The sequence below is a fragment of the Triticum aestivum genome, chromosome 6A, assembly GCF_018294505.1.
Source record: "Triticum aestivum cultivar Chinese Spring chromosome 6A, IWGSC CS RefSeq v2.1, whole genome shotgun sequence".
Lineage (NCBI taxonomy): Eukaryota > Viridiplantae > Streptophyta > Magnoliopsida > Poales > Poaceae > Triticum > Triticum aestivum.
This window is the reverse complement of record NC_057809.1, coordinates 133,795,502-133,818,380: the sequence shown is the minus strand read 5'-3', so window position 1 is coordinate 133,818,380 and position 22,879 is coordinate 133,795,502. Positions and strand designations below refer to the sequence as shown.

Genomic DNA, 22,879 nt, shown 5'->3' with positions numbered 1-22,879 from the left:
CCACATGGGGTGGCTTCTACATTGAAGTGGCTGCACCCCCCGCATAATGCATGCGGCCATGACTCCAATCATGGTTAGTCCGGAATGAGCCAACAGTCTTATCCGGCCCATCAGGTAAAGGACGTCTCTGTCGCTTTCTCTCTGAGAGCTCCGCGGACGCCAACTCAAGTGTTTCTTCAATGGAGCACTGTTGAACTCAGGGAGACCGACCCGGATAGGGTCTGGTAGCGGGACATCATCTATGTAAATCCATTCCGAAGGCCAGTCCTCGGACGCCTTTTTTGGGGTTCCGGATAGGTATCCGGTCCCGGCGATGCGCCATACTTCGGCTCCGCCCACTTGGTATATAGACCCCTCTTTAGAACGGGGCACCAGGCAGAATAACCTCTTCCACAGGGCGAAATGAGCCTCAACGCCTAAAAATAGCTCACAAAGTGCGACGAAACCCGCAATATGCAATATGGAGGCGGGCGTGAGATTGTGCAGCTGGAGGTCGTAGAACTCCAGAAGCCCGCGGAGAAATGGGTGAATTGGAAACCCCAGTCCCCTTATTAGATAGGGGACGAGGCACACCCGCTCTCCCTTAGAAGGATTGGGGGTGCTCTCCGCTTGTTTTCCGCCATTATAGGTGGCGAGACCGGCTCGGACCGGGACCATGTATGCCTGAGGGAGAAATCCCTTGGCCTGAAGCGACGCTAACTCGCTATGCAGGATGGTGCAGCTCTCCCAGTCCCCGGGTTTGGGACCGGAGGGGCAAGGGGAGGAGCTACGACGGCTGGTCATGTTGGAATGGACATTTGCTGGAAGCGCTCTGATGATAACTCGAGGAAAGGAGAAGATGTGATTTGGACCTAAATCCCCATCCTGTTAAATAGGTGGCTCGTTTATACGGCTAGGGGTGTGAATGTAAAAATGCCCCGGCTTTTCGCATTTGTTTGACATGTGGAAGACGGCCATTATTGGGCGTGGAAGCCGAGGAGCACTACATTACAAAAATCGGACATTATTCCTACAGGTACACAAGATTTGGAGAAGAACCCGCCTTGTAATGCCGAACAATCTGCGCGCCGGACTCGTCGTCATTAAAGCCTGGTTCGGGGGCTACTGAGCGATTCCTGGATTAGGGGGTGTTCGGGTAGCCGGACTATACCTTCAGCTGGACTCATGTACTATGAAGATACAAGATTGAAGACTTCGTCCCGTGTCCGGATGGGACTTTCCTTGGCGTGGAAGGCAAGCTTGGCGATGCGGATATTCAAGATCTCCTACCATTGTAACTGACTCTATGTAACCCTAACCCTATCCGGTGTCTATATAAACCGGAGGGTTGTAGTCCGTAGGCAATCAACTCCATACACAACAATCATACCATAGGCTAGCTTCTAAGGTTTAGCCTCCTTGATCTCGTGGTAGATATACTCTTGTACTACCCCTATCATCAATATTAATCAAGCAGGAGTAGGGTATTACCTCCATCGAGAGGGCCCGAACCTGGGTAAAAAACATCGTGTCCCTTGTCTCCTGTTACCATCCGGCCTTGACGCACAGTTCGGGACCCCCTACCCGAGATCCGCCGGTTTTGACATCGACACACCGCAAAAGAAGATTACATCAAATAGAACTCCATAAACATCGAGGAGAACATTGTATTGAAGATGAAAGAGAGAGAAGAAGCCATCTAGCTACTAGCTATGGACCCTTAGGTCCATGGTAAACTACTTACACATAATAGGAAGGGCAGCAAGGTTGGTGTAGAGGCCCTCCGTGAGCGAATCCCCCTCCGGCAGAGTGCCAGAAAAGGCCCCAAGATGGGATCTTGTGAGAACAGAAGCTTGCGGAGGCGGAAACGTATTGTTGGTGTGTGATACGTCGTTGTAGCATCTATAATTTTTAATTGTTCCATGCCAATATTATACAACTTTTACATACTTTTGGTAACATTTTATTTGATTTATTGGACTAACCTATTGATATAGTGCCCAGTGTCAGCTCCTATTTTTTGCATGTTTTTTGCCTCGTGGAATATCCATATCAAACGAAGTCCAAACGTGATAAAAATTTATGGAGAATTATTTTGGAATATTTGTGATTTTTGGGAGGTGGAATGAATGCAAACGGGGTCCTACAGCCACCACAAGACACCTGGGCGCGCCACGCTGCCCAGGCGCGTGGTGGTGGGTTGTGCCCTCCTTGTACGTCGGTTAGAGCTCTACTTCAGGGGCAAGGAAGCTTCAGTGTGCAGGTTTAAGCATGCTAGTAAAGCAAAACAAGTGGAAAGGTGTGTTAACTGCAACAGGCCTAACATTTAACAACAAGCAAACATAGTCATTCAAACTGGTATTGTGCCAGTCTAAGTACACTGGTTATTGTTAAATAAAAATGGAAATGTGTGTTAACTACAAGATGCAGCAACCAAATGTAGGCATTCGTAGTGGTATTGTTGAAATTGGTATTGATGAAATTAAACTGCACAGTTCATACTTGCACATATAGAGCATCACGTTGTGAATAAATGGAATAAACAAGGCATACTACAAACAACCAAAGATAGCATTTGAAACTGGACATATGCTAACTACAAACAACCGAACAATAAAAAAAACTTTAAAAGAGGCATATGCTAGCTATAACAGGCTTAAACAAGCAAATATATGCATTCCTATCGATATGTTTAAAATTGGATTGATGAAATATATTGCACAGTAAATAATTTCACATATAGAGCATCACATTGTGAACAACTGAAATAAACAAGGCATACTGCAAACAACCAAATATAGCAATTAAAACTGGACATATTCTCACTACACTACAAAAGGGACTCGACAAAACAAATCATGGGTTTCCTTACTTGTCATAGATGGGCTCATTCTCGTGGGAAGAGCACGGACCCTAGATGCACTCCATGTTGTCGCAGATGGGCTCCTTCCCCTTGTAAGAGCACGACTGTAGGGTGCCCTCCCTGATGTCGCAGACGGGCACTTTCCCCTTGGAAGAGCATACGGGCTCTTTCCCCTTGGAAGAGCCGGAGAGAGTGCCCTCCTCGTGGTCGTCGTTGATGAGGTCTGACTTGGAAGATGTGGATCCCAAGCCAGCGTTGCAGGACGTGTCCTTCAAAAATGACAAAAGGGGCTCGATGGCGATGTAGGATCGCAAATTCTTGACAGCGAGCCAGAGGAGATCAGCGGCAGAGCCATGGATGAGATCGACGGCGGTTGAACCCGAGGGGTTGGGGGTGGGCCACTTAACCTGTGACATAGCCTGTGTCAGGCCGTCGCTGTCGTAGCAACTGTCGGTGACATACCCGCATACTCTAGCCCGCTGATTGAGTGCCTGCGGCGAGTAATGGTCGTCAGCTTCCTCGGCGACTGTCGGATTTAGGGTTCCGGCAGACCCTTAAGGTTCAAACTCTGGGGTGCACACGGAGATCTTTCCACTACCGACACGCGCTTCTATGGCTCACAAGAAATCTAGGCTGGAAATAAGAACACAGAGGACACGAGGTTTATACTGGTTCGGGCCACCAATGTGGTGTAATACCCTACTCCAGTGTGTGGTGTGGTGGATTGCCTCAGGGGCTGATGATGAACAATACAGGGGGAAGAACGGCCTCGCGAGAGGTGTTCTTGAGCTGGTGCGGTATGTTCTACTTGGTCCGGATCCCCTTCCCTCTATGGTGGCTAGTCCTACTTATAGAGGCCCTAGTCCTCTTCCCAAAATGTGAGCGGAAAGGGCGCAACGATTGGCCATTTTGAAGGGGAATATCTAGTACAAGTTATCCTGACCAAAGGTGGTCTTCGGCTGCCAAAAGCACTGGTGATGACGCCGTCTTGGGCTCCACGATGACCTCCGTCCTACCACTCTACTGGTCTTGGTCTCTGTCCGTGTCAAAACCAGCGGATCTCGGGTAGGGGGTCCCGAACTGTGTGTCTAGGCCGGATGGTAACAGGAGGCAGGGAACACTTTGTTTTACCGAGGTTCGGGCCCTCTCGATGGAGGTAATACCCTACTCCTGCTTGATTAATATTGACGATATGGGTAGTACAAGAGTAGATCTACCACGAGATCAAGGAGGCTAAACCCTAGAAGCTAGCCTATGGTATGATTGTTGTGTAAGGAGTTGATTGCCTACGGACTACAACCCTCCGGTTTATATAGACACCGGATAGGGTTAGGGTTACACAGAGTCGGTTACAATGGTAGGAGATCTTGAATATTGCATCGCCAAGCTTGCCTTCCACGCCAAGGAAAGTCCCATCCGGACACGGGACGAAGTCTTCAGTCTTGTATCTTCATAGTCCAGGAGTCTGACTGAAGGTATAGTCCGGCTACCCGAACACCCCCTAATCCAGGACTCCCTCAGTAGCCCCTGAACCAGGCTTCAATGACGACGAGTCCGGCGTGCAAATTGTCTTCGGCATTGCAAGGCGGGTTCCTCCTCCAAGTCCTTCGTAGAAGATTGTGAACACCAAGAGTAGTGTCCGGTTCTGCAAAATAAGCTTCCACATATTGCCATAGAGAGAATAATATTAACACAAATCAAATCTGCTGATGTATTCCGCAGTGCGCTATCACACCATGGCCAAGTCCTTTACTCGAATCGTTTTTACTTTTCTACCTCAGCATGTTTTGCGAGGCGGTTTCCTTGGCACGTCTTGTCAAAGCAGAGATCGTGTGCCCTTTTTACGGGATTCTCATCAATACGGACGTGGGTAACCCTAACCGCGCCATTTACCACGGCGCTTGGGAGGTAAGCGAGTTTTATTAGGCAGGTGGGGACGCACAACCGCATCTGCCCATATAAGGGGATAAGGATCCACCTTTTTTCCTACGCCTTCTTCCTCCTTTGCCTATCCATCTCCTGCGCACTCGAGCTCCAGCGCCCAAGCCCGCACTTCCCACCTCAACCTTCTCCAGCGATGTCCGGAGCAGGAGGCAAGTGGAAGGTCTCCTCCGTCACGGAGGGCGACGTCAAAAAGCTTAGGAAGGCCGGATACTTATCCAAAGACATCACGCACCGGCTTCCTGAGGAGGGGCAGCTCCTCCCCACCCCAAGGCCCCACGAGAGGGTAGTATTCCTTCCCCATTTCCTCCGCGGACTGGGTTTTCCACTTCACCCATTCGTCCGGGGGCTCATGTTCTACTACGGCCTGGATTTCCATGATCTGGCCCCGAATTTCATCCTCAACATCTCGGCGTTTATCGTCGTGTGCGAGGCTTTCCTCCGCGTCCGCCCCCATTTCGGTCTCTGGCTCAAGACCTTCAACGTCAAGCCCAAGGTGGTGCGCGGCAACCAGGCGGAGTGTGGAGGCGCCATGGCGAGCAAGATTGCCAACGTCCTGTGGTTCGAGGGCTCCTTCATAGAGACCTTAAAGGGGTGGCAAGCCAGGTGGTTTTACATCACCGAGCCACGCGATCCGAACTGGATCGCACCCCCCGAGTTCCGATCCTGACCCCCCATGCGGCTTATTTCCTAGAAAGAGACGGGCCTGTCGTGGGGTGACGAAAAAGAGGTGACCGGATTGCAAACATGCATCCAGTCCCTGGTGAACAAGCCAATCCGGCTTGTTAACGTAATCCAGGTTATGCTTGTCCGCCGGATCCTCCCGTGCCAACAACGGGATTTTAATCTGTGGGAGTTCGACCCGGCGCAGCACCAAACCCTCAGCAGGCTCTTCGACACGACGTACGAAGATGCCTGGAAGGTGCTATTCAAGGGCGCCAAGGCTCCCGCATCCGCTTCCGAGGACCGCGGATACAGCTCACAGCGTCACGCCAGCGAGGTAAGCTATCTTCACCTTTTACAGGGTGTTCAGCTTTTTTCATAGTTTAACTCTATGCGGGATCTAAACTCCCTTACCTTTGACAGGCTTGGCGGGCGATATCCGGACCGATTAACTATCCGGCTCCGCTGCCCGAAGACCCAGCCCCAGCTCTACTAGTGAAGCTGCTGGCTCCGGCGCCTTATGTGGTGTCGGAAAAGAAGGCCAAGAAGAAGAAGACCACGGGGACTCGAAAGAGTGCTCGTAACGTGGTGGGGTCGGACTCGTCATCCGACGAGTCCGAGATGCACTCCTCCCATGGAGACGAGGAGGAGAAAGAAGAAACCTCTCCCCCTCCAGCGGGGGGAGGAAAGAAGAGGAAGGCCGCCCCAGTAGGGGAGGCCGGAGGGTCCAAGAAGAGGAAAACCCCTCCGCCGGACTACGCCCCCGATGCCAACGAGGATGAAGAGGAGTGGTCGGACAGGGCCAGGCGTCCGGCGAAATCGTAAGCGTTCAGATACCAGAGTAACTCATGATATTCCTTTTGTTGCGCAGCTTTCCCTAATGTCGAATATAACCAAGCAGCCCGCCCCGGGCCGAACTCAACGAGTCATCGAGCGGCTCCCTGGAGTCATCGGATGTGAACTCAGTTCCGCCCGCCGTCTCCCCCCGCACCGCGGACGACACCGAAGTGGCGTCACAACAAGCTCCGGGGCAGGAGGAGGTGGTCCTGGAGGAGCCACAAGGCGACCTCCCGGACTCCAGGAGTAAAGGGGACAAGACCCCCCAGGGCTCCAAGTCCGACTTTGAGCCGGACACCGTGCCGGAATCTTCAACGATTCTGGACCGTGGCAGGCGAACTCCTTCCAACAGGAGCAAGCCTTCTGAGCTGGCAGCCTCCGTTCAACCGGAGGTACCGGACAATCTGCTGGAGGTGCTTGAAGGCGCCTCCATCGACGAGGAGCACCATACTATTATGAGTACGGTGATCCAGAAGGTTCAGTCCGCCAAGAGCGGACTGAGTGAAGCTTGCGCTAGCCTCCTAACAGGCTCCGAGGTAAGTAAAAGATATGTAAAAATATTACCGCATAGACAGTAGCCCCTGATGCTCTGTTTGGTGTTCGGAAAGAAAAGCCGAATAGAGGATCTATTAAATTTCGCAAGAGTCTAACAACAAAGAGTCAATATGCGTATGCAGGCTTCACTGCTATCCACCGCCGCACTGACTACGGAGGTGGGTGTGCTGAAACAGGACCTCGGGCGGACCGAGCAAGAGCTCGGCCTTGCCAAGCGGTAGCTCGAGGAGAAAGAAGGTAAGAAATACCTTACAGAAGAAGGTGCCTATAGAGAGGCGTGATTGCAAAAAAAAATAACAGGATTGTACTGCTTATTGTAGGGGCCACGACTGAGGTGGCGACCCTCAAGCAGGCGCTATCTGAGGCCGAAAAGAAAACGGCCACGGAGTGCACCGAGCGAGAGAAACTTGGGGCTCAGGTCGGCGAGGTGCAGCGAGAGCTTCAGGCTCTCATGAAAGAACATGAGAGTTTGGAGCTTGAGTCAAAGACCCAAGCGTCCAAGCTCGCGACGGCCCTTGAGACTGCCAAGTCTGCCAAGGCCGAAGCCAAAAAGGCCCTCCAAGAGTTGGAGGAGGTGAAAAAGATAGCAGCGGGTAAGGCATTCTTCATGCAAAGCAGAAATATAAAAGTAAACTACTTGTTACTTACCCGAATCCGGAGCTCTCCAGGGGCATTCGCAGATCTTCCCCGCAGCGTATCCGCCGCCGCCGCATTCTACCGAGATGAAGAGGGAAGCTCGACGGAGAAGGTGTTCTGGTCTCAGTATGCTGAGGCCGGACACCCTGTGCCCTTGAGCGATCAGCTGAAACAGCTGGTCGAGCTCCACAAGGCGGCCGAACAGGCCATGAAGGGCTTCATAGTTCGGCTGTGGCCCGGAGAGGCCCTACCTGGGAGCTACTTTGGGCTGGTGCGGCGGCTGGTGGAGGCCTGTCCAAGGCTCGAGGTCATCAAGCGCTTCGTCTGCAACGAAGGTGCCCGTAGGGCCCTTGCCCGTGCAAAGGTGCACTGGGGTAAGCTGGACGGTGAGAAGCTTGTTAGGGACAGGCCGCCGTCGGGGAAGGAGCATCGCAAGCCCGAGAACTACTATAAGGATGTTCTTGCGGGTGCCCGCCTTGTAGCGGATGAGTGTACCAAGGATGTAATTTTTGAATGAACTCGCTCGATTTTATCCTGTGCGCTGAAAACTTGTTCATATGCGCTAAGCAATGCTTATTGAATTTAAAATATTATTTTCTGTGCGGCCGTTTATCAAAAATTGAGAGATGGCCAGTCGTCCGCTTCTGCCCCCATGCCACTAGTGCTGGGGTGTTCGGTGATAAACCTGTGTGCTCTTTTTCCCATGTTTGGGTCCTTCGAGGGAGGCGCTCAGCACGACGAACCAGGCAATCGGACTATAATGCTTGAACACTCTCACTTAGCCATAGAACTTTATAATTTTAAATTTCGGCGAAGCCCCTAGTTCAGAAGACCGAGTTCGGGGCGCTATCCACGCCTTGGCTGGGTTTATCCAGCTCCTCGCTCGAAGCGGCATAAGTCTTTAGGGACTCAAAAAACCTCTCGAACAACGACCAGTCTCTCGCCTCATCATGACAGTCAGTTTTAGCTTTCTCCACTAAGGTGCTTAACCGAGCTCAACCGGGGCACAATCACAGTGGTTCTCCTAGTGCTACCTTAGCCGATATAGCGGAACATAAGGCACCAAAACATAGGAGATGGGCAAACCCAACTATTGACCCAAATCATGATTCGGAGCCGATGCATATAGTGCTATAATTTCGGGGTGCCGCACTTGTGAAAGTGTATGGGCTTCTCACACCATATTAAAGGGTACTGAAGCCCCTGGCGTACTTGCTGTACCACAGTGTACGGGTGCAACATGTCATTAATGAACATATATAAAAGAGAGTATTGCAAAAAATAGACAAAAAGCTAAGCATTGTTTATAGAGAGGCTATCTATCAAAGCCGAACGATACAAATAGTGCGGTAAGCAAAAGATATTGGACTATTCAGTATGTCCTGACCAGGGGCAGGCCGTGGAATTGTATTTAAAACAGGTATAGCGCTCGTAATAGAGACCACCTGGGATTCCATAATGCGGTATGGCTTGTCCGCCTCCCTGGATCTTGCATCGTTTGTGCGGCAGTCGAATTGCCGAACAGGTCGTCCGAAATATGGAGTCCTGAAAGTAAGAAAAATTAAAAAAGAATCCGGCAGCCCCTAGTACGTTTTGAGCCGTATTTTGGGTGTGCCGTTATTGTGCCCCTTCCCCTGTGCCCATGGTATTTCCAGGGCGTAGTTATGTACACGAGGTACTGGTTTTGCTATGTTGCGAAAGCTGGGGTTGGGGCCGCATTGCTATGCTTGCTCAGAGCGTGCCAGGCGGTCCTGCTGTGGATTACTCCGGGCGTGTTTGGCAGTGTCTGGCTTTTTAATGGCCGGACTGGAGAATTGCCTGAGAAGGCTACTTTGTACCTCCGCTGCGAGAGCCGCCGTATGCTCCTCCGTACGGAGGGAGCGTTCGGTGTTTCTGTTGACCGTAATTACTCCTCCAGGGCCTGGCATCTTGAGCTTGAGATATGCGTAGTGCGGCACCGCATTGAACTTTGTGAATGCGGTTCGTCCGAGCATGGTGTGATAGCCACTGCGAAACGGGACTATATCGAAGATTAACTCTTCGCTTCGGAAATTGTCCGGGGATCCGAAGACCACGTCAAGTGTTACTGAGCCTGTATAGTTGGCTTCTACACCTGGTATGACGCCTTTAAAGGTCTTTCTTGTGGGCTTAATCCTTGAGGGATCTATGCCCATTTTCCGCACTGTATCCTGATAAAGCAGGTTCAGGCTACTGCCGCCGTCCATGAGGACTCTTGTGAGGTGAAATCCGTCGATGATTGGGTCAAGAACCAATGCGGCGAAGCCGCCATGACGGATGCTAGTGGGATGGTCCCTTCGATCAAAAGTGATCGGGCAGGAGGACCATGGGTTGAATTTTGGGGCGACGGGCTCCATCGCGTATACGTCCCGTAGCGCACGCTTCCGCTCCCGCTTGGGAATGTGGGTTGCGTATATCATGTTCACCGTCCGCACTTGTGGGGGAAAGCCCTTCTGTCCATTGTTGTTCGGCGGCTTGGGCTCCTCGTCGTCGCTGTGTAGCCCCTTGTCTCTGTTTTTGGCCCTTAACTTGCCTGCCTGCTTGAACACCCAACAATCCCTGTTAGTGTGATTGGCTGGCCTTTCGGGGGTGCCATGTATCTGGCACAAGCGATCGAGTATTCAGTCCAAACTGGACGGGCCCTGAGTATTCTTTTTGAATGGATTTTTCCGCTGACCGGATTTATAGCCTTTGAATCTGGCATTGACTGTCGTGTCTTCATTGCTGTTGCTGTTGACGCGGCGTTTTTGCTTATTCCGACGTGTCCTGCCACTTTTGTCCTTGGTGTCCGAATTACCAGGGTTCTTTGGTAAGTTGTTACTGCGAGCTAGCCAGCTGTCTTCTCCCGCGCAAAAGCGGGTCATGAGTGTCGTGAGGGCTGCCATGGATTTTGGCTTTTCCTGTCCCAGGTGCCGGGCAAGCCACTCGTCGCGGATGTTATGCTTGAAGGCTGCTAGGGCCTCTGCGTCCGGACAGTCGACTATCTGGTTTTTCTTTGTTAGGAACCGTGTCCAGAATTGTCTGGCCGATTCCTCTGGCTGCTGAATTATGTGGATTAAGTCGTCGACATCCGGCGGTCGCACATAAGTGCCCTGGAAGTTGTCGTGGAATGCGGTTTCCAGGTCCTCCCAAGAACCGATTGAGTCTGCTGGCAAGCTGTTAAGCCAATGTCGGGCCGGTCCTTTAAGTTTGAGCGGGAGGTATTTGATGGCGTGTAGATCATCGTCGCGTGCCATGTGGATGTGAAGGAGGTAATCCTCGATCCATACTGCCGGATCTGTTGTGCCATCGTATGATTCAATGTTTATGGGTTTGAAACCCTCTGGGATTTTATGATCCATTACTTCATTCGTGAAGCATAGCGGGTGTGCGGTGCCTCTGTACTGGGCTATATCACGACGCAGCTCGGAAGAGCTATGTCTGTTGTGTTTGGCCCGGCCGGATTTGTTGTATCCGGAGTGAAGATCATTGTCACATGCCGTAGGGCGCCTGCCGATCCGTAGATTGATCTTGTTTGTCTTGCCTTATCCTCCAGTATGTCTTGCAGGTCAGGCGCATTTTCCCGTGCCTTAGTTGAGCGGCGTCGGGGCATGGCTTGGGTGGATGGCCGACAGGCCTCTCTGTCGCGACCGCGAGGTGGCCGGTCTACCATGTCATGCACTGGTGATGTAGGTGCTTCCTCCTCTGATCGGGGTAGCGGCCTGCGCTTCGGGTAACTCTTGGAGGGGCGTTCGAGTTCATACTCTTCGGCCGCAAGGTCTTCAGTCCATCTGTCAGCTAGCAATTCTTGGGCAGCTCTAAGCTGTTGCTGCTTTTTCTTGAGGCTGCTTGCCGTGGCTAAAAGCCTGCGTTTAAAATGCTCTTCGAGGCTAGCCTCGTCTTCGGAGGGAGGCGAATAGTTATCATCCTCGACCTCTCGGTCTGCCACTCTCTCATGAGGGCTGGTTTCTCCATCTTCCTGTGCCGAATTTTTCTGAGGTGGGTGTTCTTCGGTGCTATCCGGGGTAGTACTATCTCCCGTGCCGGAATCACCGTTTTTGTTTTGGCGGGATTTAGGGTGGCGCCGCTGACGCCGGCACTTTTGCTGTTTCTTGGGGGCGTCATCCCCCACTGTTTCATCGCCATCTCCATCTTTTGGAGTATCCACCATATATATGTCATATGACGAGGTGGCCTTCCAGCGCCCTACAGGTGCTGGTTCTTGTTCGTCTCCCGCATCTTCGTCCATGCCATCGATGTCTTCGGAGTCGAAGTCAAGCGTGTCGGTTAAGTCGTCGACAGTGGCTACGAAGTGGGTGGTGGGTGGGCTCTGAATTTCTTCGTCGTCCGTATCCCAACCTTGCTGACCGTAGTCCGGCCAGGGCTCTCCTGATAAAGAGAGAGACTTTAGAGAATTCAGGATGTCGCCGAAGGGTGAGTGCTGAAAGATGTCCGCGGCGGTGAACTCCATGATCGGCGCCCAATCGGATTCGATCGGCAGGGGCGCAGGGGGCTCGGAGCTCGGAGAGGAATCCGGCTCCTCGGAGTCACGGGCCATGCGGAGTGCGGGGCTGGAGTTCGGCTCAATCGCCTCTGAGACCGCAGCCCCTGAGGCAGTGTCCAACCGCTGATCCTCAGTCGGTACAGTAGGCTCCGAATCAATGGTCGGAACCGATGCGTGTGCGGCCTCCAAGGCGCTGTTCGGTGGCAGAGCTATATCATGCCCATCGAGACAGTGCGGCACGCTTGGCTGTGGCTCAAATCCGTCGAAGATCAAGTCCCCGCGGATGTCAGCTGTGTAGTTTAGGCTTCCAAACCTAACTTGATGGCCAGGGGCATAGCTTTCGATCTGCTCAAGGTGGCCAAGCGAATTGGCCCACAGTGCGAAGCCGCCGAAGACGAAGATCTGTCCGGGGAGAAAAGTCTCACCCTGGACTACATCGTTGTTGATGATCGAAGGAGCCATCGGGCCTAAAAGCGACGACACAAAGGAACTCTCAATGAAAGTACCAATGTCGGTGTCAAAACCGGCGGATCTCGGGTAGGGGGTCCCGAACTATGCGTCTAGGCCGGATGGTAACAGGAGGTAGGGAACACTTTGTTTTACCCACGTTCGGGCCCTCTCGATGGAGGTAATACCCTACTCCTGCTTGATTAATATTGATGATATGGGTAGTACAAGTAGATCTACCACGAGATCAAGGAGGCTAAACCCTAGAAGCTAGCCTATGGTGATTGTTGTGTAAGGAGTTGATTGCCTACGGACTACAACCCTCCGGTTTATATAGACACCGGATAGGGTTAGGGTTACATAGAGTCGGTTACAATGGTAGGAGATCTTGAATATTGCATCGCCAAGCTTGCCTTCCACGCCAAGGAAAGTCCCATCCAGACACGGGACAAAGTCTTCAGTCTTGTATCTTCATAGTCCAGGAGTCCGGCTAAAGGTATAGTCCGGCTACCCGAACACCCCCTAATCCAGGACTCCCTCGGTCTCGTTGCACCGGAATGGTAACCTTTGCCCGATGCCTTGGACTGTGCTTGTTCCCTTTGCACCAAAGGGGAAACAAGGACACTGCACAGGCCGGCGCCCGCCTGGCGCCCGCCTAATCTCGATCGTCATGGCTTGCGTCACGGGCTCACGCGAGGCACCCCTGCCTTGATCTCTCCGCCTCCTCGCGAGCCTGCCTGATGAGGCTGCTCCTGAGGAAGCCTCCTGTCGTCCGCCCCGCAAGGCTTGGCCCCTTGCGAGGGTCTAGAGCTTGAGCTGATGAGGCTGGGCCGCACTGGGCCCCCACTCGAGCGATGCCGTAGGCCACAGGCAGGCAAGTCTGGGGACCCCCGTTCCCAGAAGGCCGACAGTAGCCCCCGGGCCTAAGGCGCGCCCGGGCTTGGCTTAGCAGAGAAGCTAAGGGGCAAGCGCGAAGCGCCGCGGGCCCCAATAGCCTGCGGCCTTGGGTGTCGCGTGGCGATTGATTGGACGTGGGCGTCTGTACTTCCCCATGATGCCTTGTTACGCGCCCGGCTAAGCGGACCCGTAGTTGCACACAGTTGTTCCCTTTTCCGCTGCTCGCTCGCCTCCTACCTTTCCTTCTTCTTCGAGCTCCAACCTCCGCCGCCAATCCGGCTCGAGCTCTTCCCTCTTTCCATCGCCATGGCACCAAGAAAGAAAGCAAAGGGGAAGAAGCCCGCGCCTTCGCCCCGCTCATCTTCGGTGGCGGCCCCAGCCGTTGATCGGTCGATCATACTCAATCCAGAAGCCCTGAACAAGGTCCGCTCTGCCTTTGCCACTATCTCCAATGAGTGCGGCAGGACCACAGTCTGGCCTGCGTCCCATGCCTCCCTTGATAGGATCGTCACGGAGGTCCGATTCTTCGCCGATGCCCCGTGGGCGGGTCTGGTTCCCCCTTTTCCGCTTTCTTCAATGCGGTGCTCTCCCATTATCAGATCTGCATGATGCACCTCGGGCCTGAGTCCATCACCCTTCTGGCTGTCTTTGCTTTTGTTTGCGAGGCAATGGTAGGCATTCCTCTTTCCGTTGCCCTGTTGCGCCACTTCTTTTCCTTGCGCTTGAGCGACCCCACTCAGTGCTCAGGGTGCGTGGGCTTCTTCGCCGTGCCAAAGACGACCGCTTCAGGGATCGACTTCGGCCTTCCTCCTTCTAAGGCCAGGTTCAGAGAGTGGTGGCTATATGTGGACGTTGGAGTGCCCAACCCTCTGCTCTCGCACCCGACCTCGCCTGCTGTTCCCCACTCGGGCTGGGACCATGAGATGCTCGTGAGCCCTCGGCTCGCCTTCGTCTGGCGCCGCTTCCAGAGTTTGAGGGCGCTCAATGTGACTGCGCCCAAGGTGGTGAAGGAGTTCCTCCAATGCCGCATTGCTCCTCTCCAGCGCCACTCTCGCCGGATGTGGGACTTTGCGGGGCACAAAGACCGCATGCGACTTCAAGAGGAGGACTTGGCGCCTGAAGTGCTGCGGACGGTGCTCAGGGTCTTGACTGGCGATCCTTCCCCAAGCAGCCTTCGGCGTGATGGTGCCCTTTTGTATCTTTGCTCTGGCAGGGCCGATTTTGTAAGGCAGATGCCCAGCTTCGACGAGTGGGGGCTGCGCCCGGCTGGCTTCACGGGGCCCCGCGAGAACCCAGCCGCCATGGTTGCTCCCCTGTCGTCCACAGTGGTCCTTCCTCAGGCGATAGAGCGGGGAGACGAGAATCGGCGGGAGCTGAGGCGACTGGTGTTGAGGTGCCGATGCCGCGAGAAGCCCTGAAGGCGGCGCCTCCCGAGGCCTGCCCTGGAGCGGCGGCTGGCGCGGAGTTGCGGCCCTCGGCTCTTGAGGCCGGGGCTCCCGAGGCCCCGGCCGTTCCTCGCGAGGCGTTGCCTGATGGTGTCCCCCAGGCCGGCTCCTTCGGCGCTGATCTTCTTGATGCTTCTTCCGCGCCCCAGGCCGACCCCTGCGTCGGGCGCTTAGGCCGGTTCCGTGTAGATTTCGAGGCCCTCCGCAAGAGGAAGGAGGCCCTGGGTGGCGACGACCGCCCTTGCTGCTTGTTGAAGCGCAGGAAATACTTCGCCATGGACGAGTAAGTCCTCTTCTTTCTCTGCTCATTTACTTTACTATCCCTGCGACTGATTGTGGCCTTTCAGGCCCCGTCCTGCCAAATTCGCCGAGTCGGCCCAGGAGCCAGCCCCCAAAGCTTCGCCTTCACCGCTGGCTCTGGGCGCGCCGAGCTCGAGCGGCACCCCCGCCGCTGGACCGGTCGGTGGAGTGGTCTGTTCCACTGGGCACCTTGAGCCTACGCACCCGCTGTCCTTTCTTCATGAGTCCCCCTGGGGCACATCCGGCTTGCCCCGCGTTCCTCCTCTGATCATAGAGGGTGAATGATTGAATTCCGCCTTCAGCTCCTCCTCCGTGGGTGGACCGACGCCCGGCTGGATTCCCAGAGGGGTCCATTCGGTGATGGCTAGGGCGCCAGCCCCCAGCCCCGCGCCGGGAGGGGGCATGCCGCCTCGGGGCCCTCCGCATACTCCGAAGGAAGAGGGTGATGCGGAAGACGTGCTCAGGCGTGCTCGGGAGCGTCGCGCCCTTCGCCAAGAGTTCCTCCAGGGGGCGGCGGATGCGGTGAGCCGGATCGGGGCAGAGCTTGCTGGCGAGGATGCACACCTCGAGGCCTGTCGGAGTAATTGGACACGGATACCCCGAAGACGGCGAGACAAGAATTCAAGACATCGGGGCTAGCAAAGCCCCTCAGTCCAACTGCCTGGCCGGCGGCTGACTGCTGGCTGCTGACTGCTCCACCAGGCCGACTGCTGGCTGCCGACTGCTGGCTGCTGACTGCTCCACCCGGCCGATTGTTGGCTGCCGACTGCTCCACCCTGCCGACTGCTGGCTGCTGACTGCTCCACCCGGCCGACTGCTGACTGCTGACTGCTGCACCAGGCCGACTGCTGGCTGCCGACTCCTCCACCAGGCCGACTGCTGGCTGCCGACTCCTCTATCAGGTCGACTGCTGGCTGCCGACTCCTCCGCCAGGCCGACTGCCCGAAGTCAACTGCAGCCTGATGAGACACCAACGGGACGACCATACCGCGATGTCATCTACAGTGTACTGTGTCCCCTGGGTACTGATTTATAAAGTACCCCAGGGGACAAGCATGACATGCACCATGCCACTAGCCATGCCTACATAGCTTGGCTTGTAAGCTACCCAAGGTAGCTTACAACCAAAGCCACTACCACCCATGCCAACTCCTATATATATAGGCACACATCCATCCACCAGAGGATGGACTCACACACTCACGCACACACACAAGCTAGCTAGCTAGCAATCCATCCATCCACTCCTACGGGCAAGCATACCCAAACACACCCATTCGGCCAAGAGCAACGGCCACCATGCCACATGCATATACGAGGCCAGATGCCTATGACACTGACTTCAGATACAGCTCCAAGAGCACTCTGTACCAGATATACCACATATACTCAGACATGCAGGAGTAGGGGTGTTATCTCTCCGGAGAGCCGCGAACCTGGGTAAACTAGCGCGTGATACTCGCATACCCGTCCCTGGATATTCCGACAGCAGTCTTGCCCTCACACGAAGCCACCTTGTGGCATATGTCGTCTAGCACCCCCCATGAGAACACCACGACATTTGGCGCCCACCGTGGGGCGATACTATGCTACCGCGCTGTTGCTGGTTTCGCAGTCAGGGCGGGACCATCTTCGTCATCTCCGCCGCGACGTCGCCGTCGTCTCTCCGGTAGCACTCGGGGGCTCGACTTCGACCCGCCCCCGGAGTGGCCGCGCGGGACGGCTCATCCTCGGCGGCGGCCTCTCCGTCTTCATCATCACCACCGTTGCGACGCCGGCTGTCAGTCTGCGCGCGCCGCGCGCGGGCCCTCCCTTCAGTCGGCCGTGTTCATCCACACGCCGCTCGTGCATGCTCCCCTCCGCGCTGCGCCTTGTTCCGGTCGAAACACGCGCGCCGCTCCTCCATATACCATCTATTTGCAAGCTAGCTAGATGAAAGTCAACAAGGGTCAAACCATTAGTCAGCACGCATCAAACCATAGCCATACACTACCCATATACTACACCTATATCGTTGGTCAGATGTTAGATAGACAATAGAGAGACAACGGCTATGCACTTCTCAGCCGGATACGAGTTGGTTAGTGCCTGTACACCTCAGTATCGCTCCCCCAGCATCCGCGCGCTGCTACGCCCGCGTTGACGCGTTCGCGCGCCTCATTCCAGCTTCGTCTACGGCGTTCGACAACCCCAGTGCCGCCTCATGCGCACCCCATGTTGGTGCTGCTTCTCCTGGCGCCACTGCCGTCGCCTCCTTCCTCCGCCAATGGCAGTGCCGCTCCACCCCAACCCAAGCGGCTCCTGCGCACAGGCGGGGGCGCCGCGTCGGTTCCGTCGCCCGCCCCGCCTCCATGGCCGCGTGCTCGCGGCCCCCGGTCGCCGTGGCCTCGAGCACCCTGCTGCCTTCGCCATGCTCGGCCGGCTCTGCCTCCGCCCGCCTGCCAAGTCGCAAGCGCCCCGGGCTGTACGACCGCCTCTCCTCGCGTGGTCCCCTCCCCAACGCCTGAGCTATCCTTCGGTCGCCCGTCCGGCTGCTCGCCCCGGCCGCGTCGCTCCCAGTGACTCGCGCCGGCCCGCCCTGCCCTCTTCATTGCGCCCGATCCGCTCCAACGCGCGTGCGGCTCCGCTCCGCAGTCGTGCGCCCCAGCGCCCGCGCGCACCCGGCCGGTTGCTCCTTCACCCCGACCGCAAGCCGGGTCCGCCCGCGACCGCCTGTTCCGCCCCGCCTTCGGCTCCCCTACGGCCATCCAGCCGCGCCCGCACCAGGTGCTCCACCTCTCGCGCATCGGCCCCGCTGTTTGCCGCCGGCCAGCCGGGTCCGCCTCCACGCGCCACCCCGGACCGGCTCCTGCGCTGCGCCGCTCCGCCTCCCCGTGCTCCCGCCGGCTCCGCTGCACCACCTCGGGCGCCGGCTCTGCCTCGCCCGGCCGGCTCCGCCTCGCCGAGCCATCTCCACCGCCTGCGGCCGGGTGGTCCGCCCCCACCGACTCCGCCCCGCCACACCACTGCTCCGAACCCTGTGCCTCCGCGCGCGCCGTCCGGCTGCGCCCCTCCTGCTCCGGCACCATGCTCGTCTCCTACGGTCGACCCCAGCACCGCGCTCGCAACTCCCCATCTCCGCGCGCCCACGGCTCTACCGGCTTCCGCCGCTGCCGCCTACTCGGTCGACGCCGCGCGCTCACCCTGCTCCGGGCCGGCTACCGCCCTCCTACCACCGGCTTCCGCCGCTGCCGACTCGCCGCTGCAACCGACTTCGCGGCCCCGGCCTCCGCCCCGTCGCGCCTGCCGGGTCGCCGCGGCCGACCACTCCTACAACGGCCGGCTCCGGGCCCCGCCGGCTGCCGGGTGCTCCCCTCTGCCCCCTGGTCGCCTGCGGGCTCCGCCTGCTCCGGCCGACCTCCGCCTGGAGGCTCCTCGCGTGCGCCCCGCTATAGCCAGCTGCTCGAGCGGGCCGGCCGCCCGTGTTGCTTCGCGCCTTCGGCCCCGTCCGCTCGCTGCGCCGAAACGGCCGCTCGTGTGTGTTTGCCCGCACCACCCCAACTTCGCGGCCTCACCTCGTCCTCGCGGAGCCCGTTCCACCTTGCGCGCACTCGCGGTCAGCCGCACTAGACTCCTGTCCGGCTGGCCACCGACTCCCCTGCCGCGCCTATGGTCGGCCGGGTCGCGCGCCTCCACTGCCGGCTCCAAGGTCGGGCGCCGTGTCCGGCTGTTCCACGCGCGCCCCTGCCGGGTCCTACCCCAGCCGCCTGTTGAGGCCGGCACCTGAAGAAAAGAAGCAGAGGTCGGCTGAAAAAGAGAAGAAAAGTCAAGGGATTTGTTCCCAGCCGGCTGAGAAAGAGTCGGGCCGACTGCTAGCTAAAAAAAAAGGGAAAAGAGAAGAAATGTCAGAGGCCGACTGCCTGCTAGCCGATGAAAAGAGGTGGAGGTCGGCTGCGCGTGTACGGGCTGGCTAGAAAAATCAAGGCCGGCTCCTCATCGAAAAAAGAAAAAAGAAAGAAGGGTCCGGTTTTCGCGTGGAGTCGGACAAAAAGAGAGAAGAGAAATAGGGCCGGCTGTCCAAAGCAACGGCCGACTGCATGTCGCCGGCTTGTTGAAAAAGAAAGAGCAGCTCATACGTCCGCCTACTATAAGAGAAGAAAAGAGAAAACGTCCGTCTGTCCGTCCGCCTGCTTCGCCACTCGGACGGCTAGACGCGACCTGGCCTGCTTGCCTGCTTCAACACCTGGCCGGCAAGAGCGCCGGCACTGCTGCCTGTTCGCCTCGACGCCTGGCCGATCGAGCCTAGGCTTGAATCTTGGGGGCTACACCCAGCGGGTGCGCTGATGCGCCCCCCGCGAAGAAGAAGACAAAGTAGCTGTCGGGAGATCCGGCCCGACTGATCAGCAGTTGGCCCGAATCTCGGGGGTTACACCCAGCGGGTGCGGTGACGCGCCCCCGCGAAGAAGAAGACAAGGTAGTTGCCGGAAGATCCGGCCGACTGCTTAGCAATCGGCCCGAATCTCGGGGGCTACACCCAGCGGGTGCGCTGGCGCGCCCCCACGAAAGATTGCAAACAAAAGAAGAAAAAGGGCGCTACAAGATGCCTCGCCGTCCCGGTCGAGCCTGACCGGCCGGGACCCCGCTTTGAGCTCCCGGAGGCTCGAAGGCTACACCCAGCGGGTACGCCGGCGCACTCCGCGAGCGCCGAGCCGTGCCGGTTGTCCTCGACAACGACCGTGACTACACGAAAATCAATGTGAGCTCCTCACCCGCATATTTTTGCACCATGCAAGCACGGACAACCCCGAGCGATGCTCGGGGGCTGTCTCCGCATTTTATTACAGTAGCATCACTGTTCACCCCGGCGCTAGCCAGAGTTGGCCCGGGGGCTGACCGCTTGGCCTGAAACGTTAGTTCCCGCAGACGGCTTAGTACCGTGCGCGGTACCAAAGGCCCACTCTTAGTCACAGACCGCAGAGCGGCTGTCCGACTAGCAAGAGTGAACGCTGGAGGCCACCCACACGAAAAACATCCGGGAAGAAAAACGGTTCGGGCGACCCGGTCTTTTCCTTTACAAGTATCTACTCGATTGAATATGCTTCCAGACTCTGAGTACTGTACACTCCACTTCGCGGCCCACTCTCAGCCACAGACCGCAGAGCGGCTGTCCAGCAAGCAAGAGCACAAACCAAGAAGTGGAGGGAACACGAAAACGATTAAGGGGGCTCGGACGAAACCGAGTCGGCACCCTCCGCATAAAACTTACAATGCTAAAAACAAACATTTGATATATCTGCGTGGACTAACTTTGTCTTCTTCATGATCATTTCCATGAACACTCACCAAAAAACCTCCGTCCAACTTTGCCAAGTTGCCCGGAGGCTTGGGGGCTACTGTCGGAGTAATTGGACACGGATACCCCAAGACGGCGAGACAAGAATTCAAGACATCGGGGCTAGCAAAGCCCCTCAGTCCAACTGCCTGGCTGGCGGCTGACTGTTGGCTGCTGACTGCTCCACCAGGCCGACTGCTGGCTGCCGACTGCTGGCTGCTGGCTGCTGACTGCTCCACCCGGCCGACTACTGGCTGCCGACTGCTGGCTGCTGGCTGCTGACTGCTCCACCCGGCCGACTGCTCCACCAGGCCGACTGCTGGATGCCGACTCCTCCACCAGGCCGACTGCTGGCTGCCGACTCCTCCGCCAGGCCGACTGCCCGAAGTCAACTGCAGCCTGACGAGACACCGACGGGACGACCATACCGCGACGTCATCTACAGTGCACTGTGTCCCCTGGGTACTGATTTATAAAGTACCCCAGGGGACAAGCATGACATGCACCATGCCACTAGCCATGCCTACATAGCTTGGCTTGTAAGCTACCCAAGGTAGCTTACAACCAAAGCCACTACCACCCATGCCAACTCCTATATATAGGCACACATCCATCCATCAGAGGATGGACTCACACACTCACGCACACACACAAGCTAGCTAGCTAGAAATCCATCCATCCACTCCTACGGGCAAGCATGCCCAAGCACACCCATTCGGCCAAGAGCAACGGCCACCATGCCACATGCATATACGAGGCCAGATGCCTATGGCACTGACCTCAGATACAGCTTCAGGAGCACTCTGTACCAGATATACCACATATACTCAGACATGCAGGAGTAGGGGTGTTATCTCTCCGGAGAGCCCCGAACCTGGGTAAACTAGCGCGTGATACTCGCATACCCGTCCCTGGATATTCTGGCAGCAGTCTTGCCCTCACACGAAGCCACCTTGTGGCATATGTCGTCTAGCACCCCCCGTGAGAACACCACGACAAGGCCGAAGGTTTGCGCCTTGCTGAGGAGAGGCGCAAACTGAAGGTAGCCGTCGCCCTCGCGCATCACCAACGTGAGCTTGACAATGCGAAGGCTGAAGCGTCGCTGGTGGCTTCACAGGAGGCCTGCTCCCAGGCCGTCGAGGAGGCTCGGGAAGCAGACCGTCGACACAGAGATGCGGAGGAGCGCGCATGGGAGCTCCAAGCCTGGAGCAACTCCCTGAAGTAGCAAGTGGAACTGCGCCAGGCGGCCCTTGAGTCGCTGAAGGGGGCCTCCGTCGACCAGGCGGAGCTGCTAAAGCGCGAGGAGGCGCTGACGCTGGAGGCCGCCGAGCGCAACCTTGACCTTGAGTGGTTGGAGACGAGGGAGCGCCTGGTGGCCCTGGCGGAGGATGATGTTGCTGCGCGCGAAGTCCGGACCCAGGAGGAGGTCAACCGCTGTGTGGCGGAAGCTCGCTTGGCCTTCGAGCGCGAATACAAAGCGAGGTTGGGGCTGATCAGGGCCGAGGCTGAGGGTAGGACTGTGGCCCTTAGGGCCAAACTGGCTGAAGTGACGCGGCGTGCGGACTCATCCGCAGCCGCCCTTGGCACAGCGCAGGCGGAGCTGGCCTCTTCCCGGGCTAAGCTGCTTCTTCTCCAACACAGGGTTGATGACGCCGAGGCTGTCGCGCAGTGGAATGAGGACGAGATCCGTCGGCGGCGGGTTCTGGAACACGTGCATGCCCCCATGCTTCGAACGTTCAAGGAGAGGGCCAACACAGCTTTGGGCAACATTTGCGAGGCTGCCGCTAAGGAGCCGCATGAGGCCAGCTACGCCGGCAACCTCCAGTTTTTCACCGACGTGGTGACGCTTCTGGAGAACCGCTCCGAGAGGTCCCGTTGGCTTGTCCAAGAGAGGAGCCGATCCTTGCTCGGGCGTGCCTTCTCCCGTGTCTTCAGCTATCTGCAGGACAGGGACCCCCACTTCGACTTCGACGCTGCCATTGCACCTGTGCCCATAGCCGTCCGAGGCGACCTGGCGCAATGGGTGGAGGATAATGTGGACGCCCTCGTCAGGGCCTTTGCGTCTGATGATGACGGCGTGATTGTGGCCGCCGATGAAGGCGGCATTGTGGACGAGCCTGGCCCTGTCGGAGGTGTTGGTGGTGGCGGCGACGATGTCAGCGACGCCAGTGATGCCTCCGGGGGTGCCCCAGAAGACGCGGTGAGTGATATGTCCGACTGACCGTATGTCACTACTGTTTACCCTGCACGAAGAAGGTTCGGGCTCGGCCCTGAAGAATGTAAGAGCATTTTGGGAGGGGAGGCCCCTCATGTAAAGGTTTGCGATCAGTATCCTGGTAAACATAACATTGCGTGTGAGCTTAGCTGCTAGCCCGGTGATGGGTCAGCCGACTTGTTTTCCTTTCGACTCCGACGAGTTCCGAGCGGGCCTGCGGGGGCCGCCGCGCCTCGAGTGTCTTCTGATTATCCTGTTGATCCTGCGATGAGAACCTCCGGAGAGGGTG

The 22,879-nt window shown here is 56.8% G+C and overlaps 1 pseudogene; it reads left to right on the top strand.

Moving 5' to 3' along the window:
* The first annotated feature begins 4,919 nt into the window (after window positions 1–4,919).
* LOC123129537 (uncharacterized) overlaps window positions 4,920–22,879 on the top strand; it is a 53,882-nt pseudogene continuing 35,922 nt past the window's right edge.